Source organism: Ascaphus truei, assembly GCF_040206685.1.
Source record: "Ascaphus truei isolate aAscTru1 chromosome 3 unlocalized genomic scaffold, aAscTru1.hap1 SUPER_3_unloc_2, whole genome shotgun sequence".
Classification (NCBI taxonomy): domain Eukaryota; kingdom Metazoa; phylum Chordata; class Amphibia; order Anura; family Ascaphidae; genus Ascaphus; species Ascaphus truei.
Window position 1 is genome coordinate 566,618 of NW_027453825.1, and position 20,703 is coordinate 587,320.

A 20,703-nucleotide genomic window follows, 5' to 3' on the forward strand; every position below is an offset into this window, starting at 1 on the left:
GAGCGAGAGCTCTGACTGGGGCAGTCCTTTACATAGACCTTGGTGTCCTATGTCTAACATGGAACAGGGACTAGCTACCAATCAGAGCTACCAATCTGGCTGCTGATGTCAGAGGAGGGGGCGTGCCAAGACGGCTTGAAAACCAGGTGGGTGGGAAATATGAATTAGCCAATGGGAAACGCGCCCAATAGCAGCAACTTCCCCCGGCTAATGCATATCCCACCCGCTGGGCAGGCTCCACTGGGCCCGGCAGTCACAAAGGGGCCCCAGTGGGGTGCCCCCTGTTCTCTGGACCTCCTTCCTCCTTTGAACTTCAATGTCTATGCAGACATCCTGGCACCTATGTAAATGCCCAGGCTGACTGCATAGACATTTATACATACAGTATAAAACACTATAAAACATACTTTAGCAAAGTATAGACCTTGGGGAACCTTATACCTGTGAGCGAAAAGGGTCTGGGATACTTGGGTGCGAAAACCAGGATTCTGGGGGACACTGGAGAGCCCCGGTGTAATTCTCCTCGCGTACCCGCAAATCCTGCCTGCACGCCGGGGAGAATTACTGGACCATCGGTAACTTCGTCCCCGAACTCCTGCAAACAAAAGGAATACATTTCCACCCAAAATATCCCACCTAAAACGTGCACTCCCGGAGTTTCATGTTTGTGGGACAAGGGGAACAGGTAAAGCCCACAAACAGGTCAGGTTCTTGCTTTACTTTACATGGGACCCCCATAGCCCACCTAGTCCTTTTGTACAGACGGGTACCTGCAAATTCTACACTATTTGTGGGTAACATGACAGTACTACCGGCTGCCCCGGTCAGCAATGCTTAATACACTTTTTAACCCTAGTTGCTCCGCAATGTTCACCTTAACCGCCTGCTCCCAAAGTCCCTGTCCTGCAGCTATTTCCTAACAGGTATCCTAACTACACCCGGCATCCGTAGCTTACATTCCTGGAGGGGACCGTAAAATGGGGGCAGAAATAAAGCAGAATACATTAGGGTGCACAACTAGACCCAAGAGCTGACACTTCAGCCCTTGACATACGGTTTCTAGAGGCAGCCAGTCAGGTGTGACTCTTATTAATGCAGGCTGGCAACCCCCTACCATCACAACCGTCCTGCCGGAGGATGCGTAGGGACCGCTCTGCCGGAGGATCCATAGGGATCGCCCTGGCTGAGGAACCGTAGAGGCCACCCTGCCGAGCGTCTGTAGGGACCGTCCTGCCGGAGCATGGGAGGAGAGAGAGAGTGACACAGCATGGGGGGAGAAAGAGAGACAGCATGGGAGAGAGACACAGCATGGGGAAAGAGTAGATACAGCATGGGGATAGAGAGAGTGACACAGCATGGGCAGAGAGAGAGTGACACAGCATGGGAGGAGAGTGACACAGCATGGGGGGGAGAGAGAGACAGCATAGGAGAGAGACACAGCATGGGGAAAGATAGATACAGCATGGGGATACAGTGACACCGCATGGTGATAGAGAGTGACACAGCATAGGGGGAGAGACACATCATGGGGGAGAGACACAGCATAGGGGGAGAGACACAGTATAGGTGGAGAGACACAGCATAGGGGGAGAGACACAGCATGGGGGGAGAGACATCATGAGGGGAGAGACACATCATGAGGGGAGAGACACATCATGGGGGAGAGAGAGACAGCATGGGGGGAGAGAGACACAGCATGGGGATAGAGAGAGACACAGCATAGGGAGAGAGAGTGACACAGCATGGGGGGGAGAGACACAGCATGGGGATAGAGAGGGACACAGCATGGGGAGAGAGACACACAGCATGGGGGGACAGAGAGACACAGCATGGGAGAGAGAGACACAGCATGGGGAGAGAGAGTGACTGTTACGAGGAGGAAAGGGTTAATACCTGATTTGCTATGCATTACTGTTGTTGCCCTGTCCCCGCCATTTTTATTCCCCATTTGCAGGCCATTCCCTGTCTGCGAGGGTAAAAGACAAGATGCATTGCTTGCCATACCCTCTAACCGACACATGATGGCAGATCTTAAATGTAAGGCAGGAGGTATTTTTTTTGTAAATCCAAGCAGGAATTACTTGGACATCCAGCTGTGATATGGGTGAATGAGCTGTAGTTATTTTTATGACCAAGCCTCAAAGGGCTGTAGTTATTTTTATGACGGAGCCTCAAAAGGCTCTCAAAGATTTAGAGTCCCCGTGTCTAAAAGAGTGTCAATTATGAAAAGACCCAGAGACCCATAATGTATACAATACTGGCATACTGATGCACAGCAGATGTCAGGCTAGTGACACCTTTGAGTCAGAAACCAGACACAGTGTCACCAAGTTATGGGTGTAGCCCAGGTATGCTAAGTGGCATGGGCGTCAACCAGAACCATGCGCCTGCCCACCGGACAGCCCTTTTGACCAGTCTTATGAACTGTGGGTAACTTGGCTATTCGTGGTTTTTTTTGTTCCCACGAGGGGATTGGATCCACATGTTAAAGATAACTGTGGCTTTCCAGGTATCCCCAAGGTGATTCCTGAATTTTGATCCATGATGTAAAGATGCCAGACTTTGTTCCAGCACAGCAGCAACCAGTCCAGGAGTGAAGGGGTTAATAACAACATAACCACAGGATTTTTAAAACCAAGGCTGCATTTCTTGCGCTTGCAAGCAGAGGACAATTTCTTTTGTTTCTAAGGACAATTTCTTTTATTCCCTTATTCCAGTAAGTGTAGTTTTCAAGTGTATTCTGCAGATGTCGTGTGTTTGTCTATTAAGGAAATAAATCACAATTTATTTTGCAACTTGTTCTGTTCAATCAAGTACCCAGAAATATAAATGTGTTGATAAAAGTTGGTGTCATCGTGACAGTGACACAGCATGGGGATAGAGAGAGACACAGCATGGGGATAGAGAGAGACACAGCATGGGGAGAGAAAGTGACACAGCATGGGGATAGAGAGAGACAGCATGGGGAGAGAGTGACACAGCATGGGGAGAGAGAGTGACACAGAATGGGGAGAGAGAGTGACACAGCATGGGGAGAGAGAGCGACACAGCATGGGGAGAGAGAGCGACACAGCATGGGGAGAGAGAGACACAGTATGGTGAGAGAGAGACACACAGCATGGGGAGAGAGTGACACAGCATGGGGAGAGAGAGCGACACTGTATGGGGAGAGAGAGAGACACAGCATGGGGGGAGAGAGAGACACAGCATGGGGAGAGAGTGACACAGCATGGGGAGAGAAAGTGACACAGCATGGGGGAGTGGGAGCGAGTGACACAGCAAGGGGAGAGAGAGACAGAATGGGGGAGAGAGAGTGACGCAATATAGGGGAGAGAGAGTGACACAGCATTGGGAGAGAGAGTGACACAGCATTGGGAGAGAGAGTGACACAGCATGGGGAGAGAGAGAGAGCATGGGAGAGAGAGACACAGCATGGGGAGAGAGAGACACAGCATGGGGAGAGAGAGACACAGCATGGGGAGAGAGCACAGCATGGGGAGAAAGAGACACACACCGAATGGGGAGAGGGACAGACACCGAATGGGGAGAGGGACAGACACCGAATGGGGAGAGGGACAGACACCGAATGGGGAGAGGGACAGACACCGAATGGGGAGAGGGACAGACACCGAATGGGGAGAGGGACAGACACAGAATGGGGAGAGGGACAGACACAGAATGGGGAGAGGGACAGACACAGAATGGGGAGAGGGACAGACACACCGAATGGGGAGAGGGACAGACACCGAATGGGAAGAGGGACAGACACCGAATAGGGAGAGGGACAGACACAGAATGGGGAGAGGGACAGACACAGAATGGGGAGAGGGACAGACACTGAATGGGGAGGGAGACAAACACCGAATGGGGAGAGGGACAGACACCGAATGGGGAGAGGGACAGACACCGAATGGGGAGAGGGACAGACACAGAATGGGGAGAGGGACAGACAAAGAATGAGGAGAGGGACAGACACAGAATGGGGAGAGGGACAGACACAGAATGGGGAGAGGGACAGACACAGAATGGGGAGAGGGACAGACAGAATGGGGAGAGAGAGACACAGAATGGGGAGAGGGACAGACACAGAATGGGGGGAGGGACAGACACAGAATGGGGAGAGGGACAGACAGAATGGGGAGAGGGACAGACAGAATGGGTAGAGACAGACACAGAATGGGGAGAGGGACAGACACAGATTGGGGAGAGAGACACAGAGACAGAGAATGGGGGAAAGACAGAGACAGAGAATGGGGGGGAGAGAGACAGAGAATGGGGATGGAGAGAGACAGAGAATGGGGGAGGGAGAGAGACAGAGAATGGGGGGGGAGAGACAGAGAATGGGGGAGGGAGAGAGACAGAGAAAGGGTGGGGAGAGACAGAGAATGGGGGAGAGAGACAGTGAAGGGGTGAGAGAGAGACAGAGAAGGGGGAGAGACAGAGAGAGAGAATGGGGGGAGAGAGAGAATGGGGGGGGAGAGACAGAGAATGGGGGAGAGAGAGAATGGGGGGGAGAGAGACAGAGAATGGGGAGAGGGGCAGAGACAGAGAATGGGGGAGAGAGAGACATAGAATGGGGGAGAGAGAGAATGGGGGGGAGAGAGACAGAGAATGGGGGAGAGAGAGAATGGGGAGAGAGAGACAGAGAATGGGGGAGAGAGAGAATGGGGGGGAGAGAGACAGAGAATGGGGAGAGGGACAGAGACAGAGAATGGGGGAGAGAGAGACATAGAATGGGGGAGAGAGAGAATGGGGGGGAGAGAGACAGAGAATGGGGGGGAGAGAGACAGAGAATGGGGGAGAGAGACAGAGAATGGGGGAGAGAGACAGAGACAGAGAATGGGGAGAGAGACAGAATGGGGAGAGAGAGACAGAGAATTGGGGAGAGAGAGAGACAGAATGGGGGAGAGAGTAAGAGTTAGAATGGGGGAGAGAGAGACAGAGAATGGGGGAGAGAGAGAGAGTTAGAATGGGTGAGAGAGAGAGAGACAGAGAATGGGGGAGAAAGAGATAGACAGAGAATGGGGGAGAGAGCGAGAGAATGGGAGAGAGAGAGAATGGGAGAGAGACAAAGAGAGAGAAAGAGAGAGAGAGAGAGAGAGAGAGAGAGAGAGAGAGAGAGAGAGAGAGAGAGAGAGCGAGAGAAAGAGAGAGAGAGAGAGAGAGAGAGAGAGAGAGAATGGGAGAGAGAGAGAATGTGAGAGAGAGGGAGAGAATGGGGGAGAGAGAGAATGGGAGAGAGACAGAGAATGAGGGAGAGACACAGAGATTGGGGAGAGAGAGACACAGAGAATGAGGGAGAGAGACACACAGAGAATGGGGGAGAGACAGAGAATGGGGGAGAGAGAGACACAGAGAATGAGGGAGAGAGACAGAGAATGGGGAGAGAGAGACAGAGAATGGGGAGAGAGACACAGAGAATGGGGGAGAGAGACACAGAGAATGGGGGAGAGAGACACAGAGAATGGGGTAGAGAGACACAGAGAATGGGGGCGAGAGACAGAGAATGGGGGAGAGAGACAGAGAATGAGGGAGAGAGACAGAGAATGAGGGAGAGAGACAGAGAATGGGGGAGAGAGACAGAGAGAATGGGGGAGAGAGACACAGAGAATGGGGGAGAGAGACACAGAGAATGGAGAGAGAGACACACAGAGAATGGGGGAGAGAGAGACAGAGAATGAGGGAGAGAGAGACACATAGAATGAGGGAGAGAGAGACAGAGAATGAGGGAGAGAAAGACAGAGAATGGGGGAGAGAGACAGAGAATGGGAGGGAGAGAGAGACAGAGAATGGGGAAGAGAGACAGAGAATGGGGGAGTGAGACAGAGAATGGGGGAGAGAGACACACAGAGAATGGGGGAGAGAGACAGAGAATGGGGGAGAGAGACAGAGAATGGGGAGAGAGACAGAGAATGGGGGAGAGAGACACAGAGAGAATGAGGGAGAGAGAGAGAGACAGAAAATGAGGGAGAGAGACAGAGAATGGGGGAGAGAGAGACATAGAGAATGAGGGAGAGAGAGAGACACAGAGAATGAGGGAGAGAGGGAGAGAATGGGGGAGAGAGAGACAGAGAATGGGGGAGAGAGACAGAGAATGGGGGAGAAAGACACAGAGAATGAGGGAGAGAGACAGAGAATGGGGCAGAGAGAGACACAGAGAATGAGGGAGAGAGACAGAGAATGGGGGAGAGAGAGACACAGAGAATGAGGGAGAGAGAGAGACACAGAGAATGAGGGAGAGAGGGAGAGAATGAGGGAGAGAGAGACAGAGAATGGGGGAGAGAGACAGAGAATGGGGGAGAAAGACACAGAGAATGAGGGAGAGAGACAGAGAATGGGGGAGAGAGACAGATAATGGGGGAGAAAGACACAGAGAATGAGGGAGAGAGACAGAGAATGAGGGAGAGAGACAGAGAATGGGGGAGAGAGACAGAGAATGGTGGAGAGAGACAGAGAATGGTGGAGAGAGACACAGAGAATGAGGGAGAGAGACAGAGAATGGGGGAGAGAGACAGAGAATGAGGGAGAGAGACAGAGAATGGGGGAGAGAGACACAGAGAATGGGGGAGAAAGACAGAGAATGGGGGAGAGAGACAGAGAATGAGGGAGAGAGACAGAGAATGAGGGAGGGAGAGACAGAGAATGGGGGAGAGAGACAGAGAATGGGGGAGAAAGACACAGAGAATGAGGGAGAGAGACAGAGAATGGGGGAGAGAGACAGAGAATGGGGGAGAGAGACAGAGAATGAGGGAGAGAGACAGAGAATGGTGGAGAGAGACAGAGAATGGTGGAGAGAGACACAGAGAATGAGGGAGAGAGACAGAGAATGGGGGGAGAGAGACAGAGAATGAGGGAGAGAGACAGAGAATGGGGGAGAGAGACACAGAGAATGGGGGAGAGAGACAGAGAATGGGGGAGAGAGACAGAGAATGAGGGAGAGAGACAGAGAATGAGGGAGAGAGAGACAGAGAATGGGGGAGAGAGACAGAGAATGGGGGAGAGAGACACAGAGAATGAGGGAGAGAGACAGAGAATGGGGGGAGAGAGACAGAGAATGGGGGAGAGAGACAGAGAATGGTGGAGAGAGACACAGAGAATGAGGGAGAGAGACAGAGAATGAGGGAGAGAGACAGAGAATGGGGGAGAGAGACACAGAGAATGGGGGAGAGAGATAGGTAATGAGGGGGAGAGACAGAGAATGAGGGAGAGAGACACAGAGAATGAGGGAGAGAGACAGAGAATGGGGGTGAGAGACAGAGAATGGGGGAGAGAGACACAGAGAATGGGGGAGAGAGACAGAGAATGGGGGAGAGAAACACAGAGAATGAGGGAGAGAGACAGAGAATGGGGAGAGAGACAGAGAATGGGGGAGAAAGACACAGAGAATGAGGGAGAGAGACAGAGAATGAGGGAGAGAGACAGAGAATGGTGGAGAGAGACACAGAGAATGAGGGAGAGAGACAGAGAATGGGGGAGAGAGACAGAGAATGGTGGAGAGAGACACAGAGAATGAGGGAGAGAGACAGAGAATGGTGGAGAGAGACACAGAGAATGAGGGAGAGACACAGAGAATGAGGGAGAGAGACAGAGAATGGTGGAGAGAGACAGAGAATGGTGGAGAGAGACACAGAGAATGAGGGAGAGAGACAGAGAATGGGGGAGAGAGACAGAGAATGGGGGTGAGAGACAGAGAATGGGGGAGAGAGACACAGAGAATGGGGGAGAGAGACAGAGAATGGGGGAGAGAAACACAGAGAATGAGGGAGAGAGACAGAGAATGGGGAAGAGAGACAGAGAATGGGGGAGAAAGACACAGAGAATGAGGGAGAGAGACAGAGAATGAGGGAGAGAGACAGAGAATGGTGGAGAGAGACACAGAGAATGAGGGAGAGAGACAGAGAATGGGGGAGAGAGACAGAGAATGGTGGAGAGAGACACAGAGAATGAGGGAGAGAGACAGAGAATGGTGGAGAGAGACACAGAGAATGAGGGAGAGACACAGAGAATGAGGGAGAGAGACAGAGAATGGTGGAGAGAGACAGAGAATGGTGGAGAGAGACAGAGAATGGTGGAGAGAGACACAGAGAATGAGGGAGAGAGACAGAGAATGGGGGAGAGAGACAGAGAATGAGGGAGAGAGACAGAGAATGGGGGAGAGAGACACAGAGAATGGGGGAGAGAGACAGAGAATGGGGGAGAGAGACAGAGAATGAGGGAGAGAGACAGAGAATGAGGAGAGAGAGACAGAGAATGGGGGAGAGAGACAGAGAATGGGGGAGAGAGACACAGAGAATGAGGGAGAGAGACAGAGAATGGGGGAGAGAGACAGAGAATGGGGGAGAGAGACAGAGAATGGTGGAGAGAGACACAGAGAATGAGGGAGAGAGACAGAGAATGAGGGAGAGAGACAGAGAATGGGGGAGAGAGACAGAGAATGGGGGAGAGAGACACAGAGAATGAGGGAGAGAGACACAGAGAATGGGGGAGAGAGACACAGAGAATGGGGGAGAGAGAGACAGAGAATGAGGGAGAGAGACACAGAGAATGGGGGAGAGAGACACAGAGAATGAGGGAGAGAGACAGAGAATGGGGAGAGAGACACAGAGAATGGGGGAGAGAGACACAGAGAATGAGGGAGAGAGACACAGAGAATGGGGGAGAGAGACACAGAGAATGGGGGAGAAAGACACAGAGAATGAGGGAGAGAGACAGAGAATGAGGGAGAGAGACAGAGAATGGGGAGAGAGACAGAGAATGGGGGAGAGAGACAGAGAATGAGGGAGAGAGACAGAGAATGAGGGAGAGAGACAGAGAATGAGGGAGAGAGACAGAGAATGAGGAGAGAGACAGAGAATGGGGGAGAGAGACACAGAGAATGGGGGAGAGAGAGACACAGAGAATGGGGGAGAGAGACAGAGAATGAGGGGGAGAGACAGAGAATGGGGGAGAGAGAGACACAGAGAATGGGGGAGAGAGACAGAGAATGGGGGAGAGAGACAGAGAATGAGGGGGAGAGACAGAGAATGGTTTAATCCCTATGCTGCGTGCGGCAGCGCTGGGTGATGTCACAGAATAGCGCTGCCGACCCGCAGCGTTTGGTATAATTGGGCCCTTACAGGTTGAAACTGAAAACGACCGTTACATCTGGGTCAGACCTCCGTGGTCTTGTGCTGCCCTCTAGTGACACTTTAGTTGTTTACACACAAAATGTAACTGCTCCGGGGGTGTAAGGCGGGGTTTATAGGTGCCGCGCCTGCGCGCGTGCGAGAGCGCTGCACGTGAAACACACGTTTTGTGTGTATAGAGTTCAGTGCTGTGAGCGACAGATGTCAGTGCTGTGAGCGACAGACAGATGGGCGTGGCCATGATGCGTGTTGCAAAGGGGGAGCGCTCAGCCACGCGACACCTTTTGTGGCGACCATAACTCAGAGCGCTCAGCCACACGACACCTTTTGTGGCGACCATAACTCCGAGCGCTCAGCCACACGACACCCTTTGTGGTGACCATAACTCCGAGCGCTCAGCCACACGACACCCTTTGTGGCGACCATAACTCCGAGCGCTCAGCCACACGACACCTTTTGTGGCGACCATAACTCCGAGCGCTCAGCCACACGACACCCTTTGTGGCGACCATAACTCCGAGCGCTCAGCCACACGACACCCTTTGTGGCGACCATAACTCCGAGCGCTCAGCCACACGACACCCTTTGTGGAGACCATAACTCCGAGCGCTCAGCCACACGACACCCTTTGTGGAGACCATAACTCCGAGCGCTCAGCCACACGACACCCTTTGTGGCGACCATAACTCCGAGCGCTCAGCCACACGACACCCTTTGTGGAGACCATAACTCCGAGCGCTCAGCCACACGACACCCTTTGTGGCGACCATAACTCCGAGCGCTCAGCCACACGACACCCTTTGTGGCGACCATAACTCCGAGCGCTCAGCCATACGACACCCTTTGTGGCGACCATAACTCCGAGCGCTCAGCCACACGACACCCTTTGTGGCGACCATAACTCCGAGCGCTCAGCCATACGACACCCTTTGTGGCGACCATAACTCCGAGCGCTCAGCCACACGACACCCTTTGTGGCGACCATAACTCCGAGCGCTCAGCCACACGACACCCTTTGTGGCGACCATAACTACGCGTAGCACGAAAAAAAGTAAAAATACAACATGCTGACTTTCATTAGGGGTAATTAGGGGCGCGGGGGGGGGGGGGGCGAAGGATGCGACAGCGCTTCCAAATGTGTAGTAATTTGGGTCGTTAGGGCATTTAGTTACTTGTGTGAGTAGCAATGGCAGCCGTTTTCAGGCTGGTTACAAGCTCTTACTGCGCACGCCGGTACAGTCACAGAAAACCCGGGTATTTACCCGGAGCAGGAGCCGGACTTGTAATGAAATGACAGCCTCACTCTGATTGGGCAATAGTGTGACGTCAAGCGGCAGCGCGAAAATAATCTGTTCAGAGTCTTTCCCCGATCTGCCGGCTCAGCGCTCGCTGCTCGCTGCCGGCTCAGCGCTCGCTGCCGGCTCAGCGCTCGCTGCCGGCTCAGCGCTCACTGCCGGCTCAGCGCTCGCTGCCGCACGCGCGGCTTTACTATACAAAGTCAGACTTTAACACAGCCCATTATAAGTGCCGCGTGCGCACGGCGGAGCAAACGTGCGCACGATATAACGGACCTAACGCGTCTCAGTATGCTGCAGTATTTCCGTAGGTAATGAGGCGATAACATCACAGAGTTAGGGGCCTCACCGACGCACGCCCCCCCCCGTGTTTCAGTTTCCTGCTGTCCAACAGAAGAACTGTGTTTGTCTTGTTCTAGTTTAGATGTATGTATGTATATAATGCTGCCCATATACACAGCGCTTCACCGCAATAATACACGCGGTCAATTAACACGAGAAAACATGGGAGGAAACGCTACTGTTATAACCGGAAACATTGGGAAAAGAAGTTCCTGACCCCAAGAGCTGTCAGTCTTACTGGTTTGTTGGGAGACCTTTAAAGGTAAGGTTAGTAAAAAAGTAAAAGTAAAACCCGGGACACATTAAACAAATATATTTATAAAACAAATGACATCACCAACTGAGCCCCTTCTTCTTTATGTCTCTCCGCCCCTCTCTCTCTCGCCTTCTCCCTCACACACACACACCCCATTCTCTCTCCCCCCCATCCCTCCATTCTCTCTCCCCCATCCCTCCATTCTCTCTCCCCCATCACTCCATTCTCTCTCCCCCCCATCCCTCCATTCTCTCTCCCCCCCATCCCTCCATTCTCTCTCCCCCATCTCTCAATCTCTCTCCTCCCATCTCTCCATTCTCTCTCCTCCCATCCCTCCATTCTCTCTCCCCCCCCATCCCTCCATTCTCTCTCCCCCATCCCTCCATTCTCTCTCCCCCATCCCTCCATTCTCTCTCCCCCATCCCTCCATTCTCTCTCCCCCATCTCTCCATTCTCTCTACCCCATCACTCCATTCTCTCTCCCCCATCACTCCATTCTCTCTCCCCCATCCCTCCATTCTCTCTCCCCCATCCCTCCATTCTCTCTCCCCCATCCCTCCATTCTCTCTCCCCCATCCCTCCATTCTCTCTCTCCCCCCATCTCTCCATTCTCTCTCTCCTCCCATCCCTCCATTCTCTCTCCCCCATCACTCCATTCTCTCTCCCCCATCCCTCCATTTTCTCCCCCATCCCTCCATTCTCTCTCTCCCCCATCTCTCCATTCTCTCTCTCCCCCCATCTCTCCATTCTCTCTCTCCCCCATCCCTACATTCTCTCCCCCGTTCCTACATTCTCCCTCCCATCCCTACTTTCTCGTTCCACCCTTCCCATTTTGTCTCTCTCCCCCATTCTGTCTCTCTCCCCCATTCTGTCTCTCTCCCCCATTCTGTCTCTCTCCCCCATTCTGTCTCTCCCCATTCTGTGTTTCTCTCCACTATTCTCTGTGTCTCTCTCTCCCCATTCTCTCTGTCTCTCCCCCCATTCTCTGTCTCTCTCCCCCATTCTGTATTTCTCTCCCCTATTCTCTGTGTCTCTCCCCCATTCTGTCTCTCTCCCCCATTCTGTCTCTCTCCCCATTCTCTGTCTCTCTCCCCCATTCTGTCTCTCTCCCCCATTCTCTGTCTCTCTCCCCTATTCTCTGTGTCTCTCTCTCCCCATTCTCTCTGTCTCTCCCCCATTCTCTGTCTCTCTCCCCCATTCTGTGTTTCTCTCCCCTATTCTCTGTCTCTCTCTCCCCATTCTCTCTGTCTCACCCCCCATTCTCTGTGTCTCTCCCCCCCCCCCCATTCTGTGTCTGCCTTTCTCCCCATTCTGTGTCTTTGTCTCTCTCCATGCTGTGTCTCTCTCTCCATGCTGTGTCTCTCTCTCCATGCTGTCTCTCACTCCTCATGCTGTGTCTCCCCCATGCCGTGTCTCTCTCCCCATTCTGTGTCTTTGTCTCTCTTCATGCTGTGTCTCTCTCTCCATGCTGTGTCTCTCCCCCATGCCGTGTCTCTCTCCTCCATGCCGTGTCTCTCTCCTCATTCTGTCTTTCTCCCCATGCTGTCTCTCTCTCTATGCTGTGTCTCTGTCTCCGTGCTGTGTGTGTCTCTCTCTCTCTATGTCGTGTCTCTGTCTCTCTATGCTGTGTCTGTCTCTCTCTCCATGCTGTCTCTCTCTCCCCCCCATGCTGTCTCTCTCCCCATGCTGTGTGTCTCTCTCTCTATCTCTACATGCTGTCTCTCTTTCCATGCTGTGTCTCTCTCTCCTGTGTGTGTGTGTCCGTCTGTGTCTGTCTCTCTCTCTCTCCCTGTGTCTGTGTCTCTCTCTCCCCACATTCTGTGTGTGTGTGTCTCTCTCCCCCCGTTCTGTCTGTATCCCTATAGAGAGAGTGTGTGTGTGCAAGTGTGTGTGTGTTTTGTCTCTCCCCATTCTTGACCCTAACTGTCACTGTGGAACATGGGTGGGGGAGGGGTGGAAGCCATCTTTCGGGTCTCACTGCTGGGGCTCCGCGCTCTCTCCCTGCTCTCCTCCCTGCATTCTCTGCTCTCCTCTCTGTCTGCATTCTCTGCTCTCTGCTGCCACCCTGCTCTCCTCCTGCCAGCATTCACTGCTCTCTGCTGCCCCCTGCTCTCCTCCCTGCATTCTCTGCTCTCTGCTGCCCCCCCCCCCTGCCCTCCTCTCTGCATTCTCTGCTCTCTGCTGCCCCCCCCCCTGCCCTCCTCCCTGCATTCACTGCTCTCTGCTGCCCCCTGCTCTCCTCCCTGCATTCTCTGCTCTCTGCTGCCCCCCCCCTGCCCTCCTCTCTGCATTCTCTGCTCTCTGCTGCCCCCTGCTCTCCTCCCTGCATTCTCTGCTCTCTGCTGCCCCCTGCTCTCCTCCCTGCATTCTCTGCTCTCTGCTGCCCCCTGCTCTCCTCCCTGCATTCTCTGCTCTCTGCTGCCCCCTGCTCTCCTCCCTGCATTCTCTGCTCTCTGCTGCCCCCCTGCTCTCCACTCTGTCTGCATTCTCTGCTCTCTGCTGCCACCCTGCTATCCTCCTGCTCTCCTCCCTGCCAGCATTCACTGCTCTCTGCTGCCCCCTGCTCTCCTCCCTGCATTCTCTGCTCTCTGCTGCCCCCCCCCTGCCCTCCTCCCTGCATTCTCTGCTCTCTGCTGCCCCCCTGCTCTCCTCCCTGCATTCTCTGCTCTCTGCTGCCCCCTGCTCTCCTCCCTGCATTCTCTGCTCTCTGCTGCCCCCTGCTCTCCTCCCTGCATTCTCTGCTCTCTGCTGCCCCCTGTTCTCCTCCCTGCATTCTCTGCTCTCTGCTGCCCCCTGCTCTCCTCCCTGCATTCTCTGCTCTCTGCTGCCCCCTGCTCTCCTCCCTGCATTCTCTGCTCTCTGCTGCCCCCTGCTCTCCTCCCTGCTCTCTGCTGCCCCCTGCTCTCCTCTCTGTCCGCATTCTCTGCTCTCTGCTGCCCCTCCTGCTCTCCTCCTTGCATTCTCTAATATTTGCTCTCCCCTTGCTATCCTCTCTCCATTCTCTACTCTCTGCTGCCCCCTCTGCTCTCCTCCTGCTCTCCTCCCTGCATTCTCTGCTGCCCCCTGCTCTCCTCTCTGCTGCCCCCTGCTCTCCTCTCTGCTGCCCCTCCTGCTCTCCTCCTGCGCTCCTCAATGCATTCTCTGCTCCCCCCTCTGCTTTCCTCCCTTCATTCTCTGCTCTCTGCTGCCCCCCTGCTCTCCTCCTGCTCTCCTCCCTGCATTCTCTGCTGCCCCCTGCTCTCCTCTCTGCTGCCCCACTGCTCTCCTCTCTGCATTCTCTACTCTCTGCTGCCCCACCCTGCTCTCCTCCTGCTCTCCTCTCTGCATTCTTGCTCTCTGCTGCCCCCTGCTCTCCTCCCTGCATTCTCTGCTCTCTGCTGCCCCCCTGCCCTCCTCCCTGCCAGCATTCGCTGCTCTCTGCTGCCCCCCTTCTCTCCTCCCTGCATTCTCTACTCTCTGCTGCCCCCTGTTCTCCTCCTGCTCTCCTCTCTGCATTCGCTGCTCTCCTCCCTGCATTCTCTGCTCTCTGCTGCCCCCCTGCTCTCCTCCCTGCCAGCATTCGCTGATGTCTGCTGCCCCCTTCTCTCCTCTCTGCATTCTCTACTCTCTGCTGCCCCCCCTGCTCTCCTCCTGCTCTCCTCCCTGCATTCTCTGCTCTCTGCTGCCCCCCTGCTCTCCTCCCTGCATTCGGTGCTCTCTGCTGCCCCCCTTCTCTCCTCCCTGCATTCTCTACTCTCTGCTGCCCCCTGCTCTCCTCCTGCTCTCCTCTCTGCATTCACTGCTCTCCTCCCTGCATTCTCTGCTCTCTGCTGCCCCCCTGCTCTCCTCCCTGCATTCTCTACTCTCTGCTGCCCCCCTGCTCTCCTCCTTGCCAGCATTCGCTGCTCTCTGCTGCCCCCTTCTCTCCTCTCTGCATTCTCTACTCTCTGCTGCCCCCCCTGCTCTCCTCCTGCTCTCCTCCCTGCATTCTCTGCTCTCTGCTGCCCCCCTGCCCTCCTCCCTGCCAGCATTCTCTGCTCCCCCTCTGTACTCCTCCCTGCATTCGGTGCTCTCTGCTGCCCCCCTTCTCTCCTCCCTGCATTCTCTACTCTCTGCTGCCCCCTGTTCTCCTCCTGCTCTCCTCTCTGCCCCCCTGCTCTCCTCCCTGCATTCTCTACTCTCTGCTGCCCCCCTGCTCTCCTCTCTGCATTCTCTACTCTCTGCTGCCCCCCTGCTCTCCTCCTTGCCAGCATTCGCTGCTCTCTGCTGCCCCCTTCTCTCCTCTCTGCATTCACTGCTCTCTGCTGCCCCCCTGCTCTCCTCCCTGCCAGCATTCGCTGTTCTCTGCTGCCCCCCTGCTCTCCTCCCTGCCAGCATTCGCTGCTCTCTGCTGCCCCCTTCTCTCCTCCCTGCATTCTCTACTCTCTGCTGCCCCCCCTGCTCTCCTCCTGCTCTCCTCCCAGCATTCGCTGTTCTCTGCTGCCCCCCTGCTCTCCTCCCTGCCAGCATTCGCTGTTCTCTGCTGCCCCCCCCTGCTCTCCTCCTGCTCTCCTCCCAGCATTCGCTGCTCTCTGCTGCCCCCCTGCTCTCCTCCCTGCCAGCATTCTCTGCTCTCTGCTGCCCCCCCCATCTCTCCTCCTGCTCTCCTCCCAGCATTCACTGTTCTCTGCTGCCCCCCTGCTCTCCTCCTGCTCTCCTCCCAGCATTCGCTGTTCTCTGCTGCCCCCCCCCCTGCTCTCCTCCTGCTCTCCTCCCAGCATTCACTGTTCTCTGCTGCCCCCCTTCTCTCCTCCTGCTCTCCTCTCTGCCTGCATTCTCTGCTCTCTGCCCCCCCCTGCTCTCCTCCTGCTCTCCTCTCTGCCTGCATTCTCTGCTCTCTGCTGCCCCCCTGCTCTCCTCCTGCTCTCTTCCCAGCATTCGCTGCTCTCTGCTGCCCCCCCCCCCTGCTCTCCTCCTGCTCTCCTCCCAGCATTCGCTGTTCTCTGCTGCCCCCCCCCCTGCTCTCCTCCTGCTCTCCTCCCAGCATTCGCTGTTCTCTGCTGCCCCCCTTCTCTCCTCCCTGCCAGCATTCGCTGTTCTCTGCTGCCCCCCTGCCCTCCTCCCTGCCAGCATTCTCTGCTCCCCCTCTGTACTCCTCCCTGCATTCGCTGCTCTCTGCTGCCCCCCTGCTCTCCTCTCTGCCTGCATGCTCTGCTCTCTGCTGCCACCCTGCTCTCCTCCTGCTCTCCTCCCAGCATTCGCTGTTCTCTGCTGCCCCCCCCTGCTCTCCTCCCAGCATTCGCTGTTCTCTGCTGCCCCCCCCTGCTCTCCTCCTGCTCTCCTCCCAGCATTCGCTGTTCTCTGCTGCCCCCCCCCTGCTCTCCTCCTGCTCTCCTCCCAGCATTCGCTGCTCTCCTCTCTGCCTGCATTCTCTGCTCTCTGCTGCCCCCCTGCTCTCCTCCTGCTCTCCTCCCTGCATTCGCTGCTCTCTGCTGCCCCCCTTCTCTCCTCCCTGCATTCTCTACTCTCTGCTGCCCCCCTGCTCTCCTCTCTGCATTCGCTGTTCTCTGCTGCCCCCCTGCTCTCCTCCCTGCCAGCATTCGCTGCTCTCTGCTGCCCCCCTGCTCTCCTCTCTGCCTGCATTCGCTGTTCTCTGCTGCCCCCCTGCTCTCCTCCCTGCCAGCATTCGCTGCTCTCTGCTGCCCCCCTGCTCTCCTCCCTGCCAGCATTCGCTGCTCTCTGCTGCCCCCCTGCTCTCCTCTCTGCCTGCATTCGCTGTTCTCTGCTGCCCCCCTGCTCTCCTCTCTGCCTGCATTCGCTGTTCTCTGCTGCCCCCCTGCTCTCCTCCCTCCCTGCATTCGCTGCTCTCTGCTGCCCCCTGCTCTCCTCTCTGCATTCGCTGCTCTCTGCTGCCCCCGCTCTCCTCCCTCCCTGCATTCTCTACTCTCTGCTGCCCCCCTTCTCTCCTCCCTGCCAGCATTCGCTGTTCTCTGCTGCCCTCCTGCTCTGATGGTCAAAACCGGGACTCTCACAAAAAAACGGGACATTTTAAAGAATGTCGGGCAGCCAGGACACACATTAAAAACCGGGACATCTGGTCACCCTATTTAAAGTGACAATAATAGTTGATTGTAAGCTTTTTGGAGCAAGGTGTGACGGTGCTCATCTCAAATCAGGAAGCGGACCCGCAGGGCTGAGGTGGGATGCAGAATTACCGACCAGAGCCCAGGGACAGAGACCTATTAGAGTATCCGTAGTCGGTAAGCAGGCAGAGGTCAGGACTGGCGGCAGTGGTGCAAGGTCCAGTAAACAGGCAGGGGTCAGGGCTGGCAGCAGTGGTGCAAGGTCCAGTAAACAGGCAGGGGTCAGGGCTGGCGGCAGTGGTGCAAAGTCCAGTAAACAGGCAGGGGTCAGGGCAGGCGGCAGTGGTGCAAAGTCCAGTAAACAGGCAAATGGTCAGGGCTGGCGGCAGTGGTGCAAGGTCCAGTAAACAGGCAGGGGTCAGGGCTGGCAGCAGTGGTGCAAGGTCCAGTAAACAGGCAGGGGTCAGGGCAGGCGGCAGTGGTGCAAAGTCCAGTAAACAAGCAGGGGTCAGGGCAGGCGGCAGTGGTGCAAAGTCCAGTAAACAGGCAGGGGTCAGGGCTGGCGGCAGTGGTGCAAGGTCCAGTAAACAGGCAGAGGTCAGGGCTGGCGGCAGTGGTGCAAAGTCCAGTAAACAAGCAGGGGTCAGGGCTGGCGGCAGTGGTGCAAGGTCCAGGAGACAGGCAGGTCAGGGCTGGCGGCAGTGGTGCAAAGTCCAGGAGACAGGCAGGTCAGGGCTGGCGGCAGTGGTGCAAGGTCCAGTAAACAAGCAAATGGTCAGGGCTGGCGGCAGTGGTGCAAAGTCCAGTAAACAAGCAAATGGTCAGGGCTGGCGGCAGTGGTGCAAGGTCCAGTAAACAGGCAGGGGTCAGGGCTGGCGGCAGTGGTGCAAGGTCCAGTAAACAAGCAAATGGTCAGGGCTGGCGGCAGTGGTGCAAAGTCCAGTAAACAAGCAAATGGTCAGGGCTGGCGGCAGTGGTGCAAGGTCCAGTAAACAGGCAGGGGTCAGGGCTGGCGGCAGTGGTGCATGGTCCAGTAAACAGGCAAATGGTCAGGGCAGGCAGAAAGCAGTGAGGTCGGGGTCATGGTCCGGGGTCAGCAACTGGCGTCACACCATATCCCTGAAGAAGTTTGTAGCGAAACGCGTAGGATTTGTGTTTCTCCAAGGGGTATATACATATCTATATATGCGAGCACATCTACAAGCGGCTGGAGCCAGCGGGACTTTGTTTATACTTTCTGCCTACTCTGTTGCCGAAGGACTTTTGGCGCACTCGATGACGCAGGTCTGGTGATGTAGACCAGGCGACAAGAGGAGTCTGTGCGAGACTCAGTACCGAAGCAAGGGAGTAACGCTGACCCTGACAAATACACCGCAGGGGAATGAACCCAAGCAGCGGTTGAGCTGTATACTGAACGTATGATCGTGTCGGGAGGCTGAGGCGGTGCTCGGGTTCTGACGGGCCCCCTGACTACCGGCGGGTGCTGAATCTTGCTGCAGTTCGGGTGAACGCTAACTCCAGTTGGTAACGTGTGCCAACATTCATGTATTGCCTAAACAACTTTACTATTTTGTACGTGCATTTATCACCTTCACTTTATTTCAATATATTTCATGTTGTGCGCTGTGCGCTGTGCGCTGTGCGTTGTGCGCTGTGCGCTGTGCGTTGTGCGCTGTGCGTTGTGCATTGTGCGCTGTGCGTTGTGCACCGTGCGTTGTGCGCCGTGCACCGTGCGTTGTGCGCCATGCGTTGTGCGCCGTGCACCCTGCGTTATGCGTTGTGCGCTGTTTGTTCTTGTATTTGTTGACTCCCACGAGGAACTGCAGCCTTATATAGCAGGCTGCCAGTACCCAAAATGGCCACAGTGAGCAGAAAGGGCAGGTGACTTGGAAAACCCGAACCACAGCAAAACCCGGCACGGATCGAGCAGAATCCCTTCACAGGGTCCTCCTTAACTATAATACCCAGTGGTCAAAAGTAGTGGTTTTACTTGACAGGACAAAGCTCTTTTGAGCGTATTTTAGGAAAGGTGTGTAGCATAGCCTCCCGGCCGCTATGCCTTTTCCTGGGCCCTACCAGTGTAAGCCCTGTTAGGAGCAGGCAATGGTTGGGCTAATTCCTTCAGAAAGGCTCTGTGTGCTTTTGCAGCCTTGGATGAATTAGTTGTATCCAAGGGCGGGCCTTAGCAACAACCAGAAAGTGTCAGCCTGAAGGCCGAGTACTGATTGGATCACACACAGGATGTGATGACTGTGACGGTAGTGAGGGTTTGGCCCGGGATTAACGGGGTTACCCCCCAAGGGCCCCCCTCTAACCTCACCAGGGAGACAAGGGGTTAACTGGGCTGAGGCCCAGAAATGTGATTTAACCCTTGTTATAACATGAAAATGTATTTTCCCCTGTTCCATTGTAATGTCTGGTTAATCAGTGTCTGCATAACACACACACTGGGACTTAAGGGGTTAATAAGCTACAGCTTAAGAAAATACCCCGGTATTGTGTCTTTTCAGAGAATCTGGACTTCAAAAGGCTTAATTGAAGTTGAATGTGAAAAGCAGAAGGTTTTTTTTTTAGTGTACAGTATGTTAATACCTGTTTGCAGGCAGCTAGTGTGGATTGTGAACATTATAACTCACACTAACAAAGGCCTCTGATTAAGAAGGTCTGGGCTTAGGTGTGACACATAGCACCAGTGAGCAAAAGGTAATGCCCTAATTGTTTATGCAAGACCCAGGAAGGATCAACAGGTAATTACCTAGTTGGTTATGCGAAAAGCTACAAGCCTACTTCAAAAGGTTTTATTGATGGGGGTAGGGGTGGGGCTACCCCAAACAGGATATTATGAGATGTCCTTGGGTGAACATGATAAGAATTACATATGGGTATCCGTTGGATGTAGCCCATCTTTTGGAGTCTAAACACTGTATATGTAACGGCTGCTAAATGCCAGATATTAATATCTCTATTAATTTTCATATTACACTGTAATGTAGGGTCTCTCTGTGAGCGTCAGGTGTCAAGGATTGTATTAATATATCTCACCTGACTGTGTGTATTACGGAACGGAAGTTATGCAATGATTTGCAGTAAATATGAAATTTTGGTTGAGTTCTGAAAGACTGCAACCCCCCCCCCTGTTATGATAATGAGCAGGGAAGAGGATGTTTTCTGTAAACGTGGTAACTCACACTTACACACCAAGGTTTCCTGCAGGAGTGAACATGACAAATGTCCACCCTGCTTCAAAGGGTTTATTGATGGGGGGGCTACCCCAAGCTGGAAGTCCAAAATGAGCTTCAAAAGCTTCAAAGGGACTTTTGCTAGACGGCACGGCGCCGTATCTGGGAAAGAGGGGGTTAAAATGATATATAAGTCAGAACCACCCTTTACCCATTGTTGTTCATGTTATTCATGCAAATGTCTTCATGCATGTGTCCTGCCTGTTTTGCTGTGATGTCAGCTGAAATATGGGAGAAGTGGCCAGTCTATAATCCTGCTGGCTTTCTTGCCATAATCTTTAAGTATGTGTCTATATTTTGCCTGTTATTTGTACATATTTGCTGTGTTCACCTTTATCAAGGAATAAAATCACTTTATTATATCTTAAGTCTCGTCCCAGTTCAAACCCAGGTATATATATATTT

At 54.3% G+C, this 20,703-nt stretch overlaps 1 protein-coding gene across 1 annotated transcript in view; it reads right to left on the reverse strand.

Moving 5' to 3' along the window:
- RHOG (ras homolog family member G) overlaps positions 1 to 20,703 on the reverse strand; it is a 98,165-nt gene that overhangs the window by 57,063 nt on the left and 20,399 nt on the right. The gene's annotated exons all lie outside the window — the stretch shown is intronic.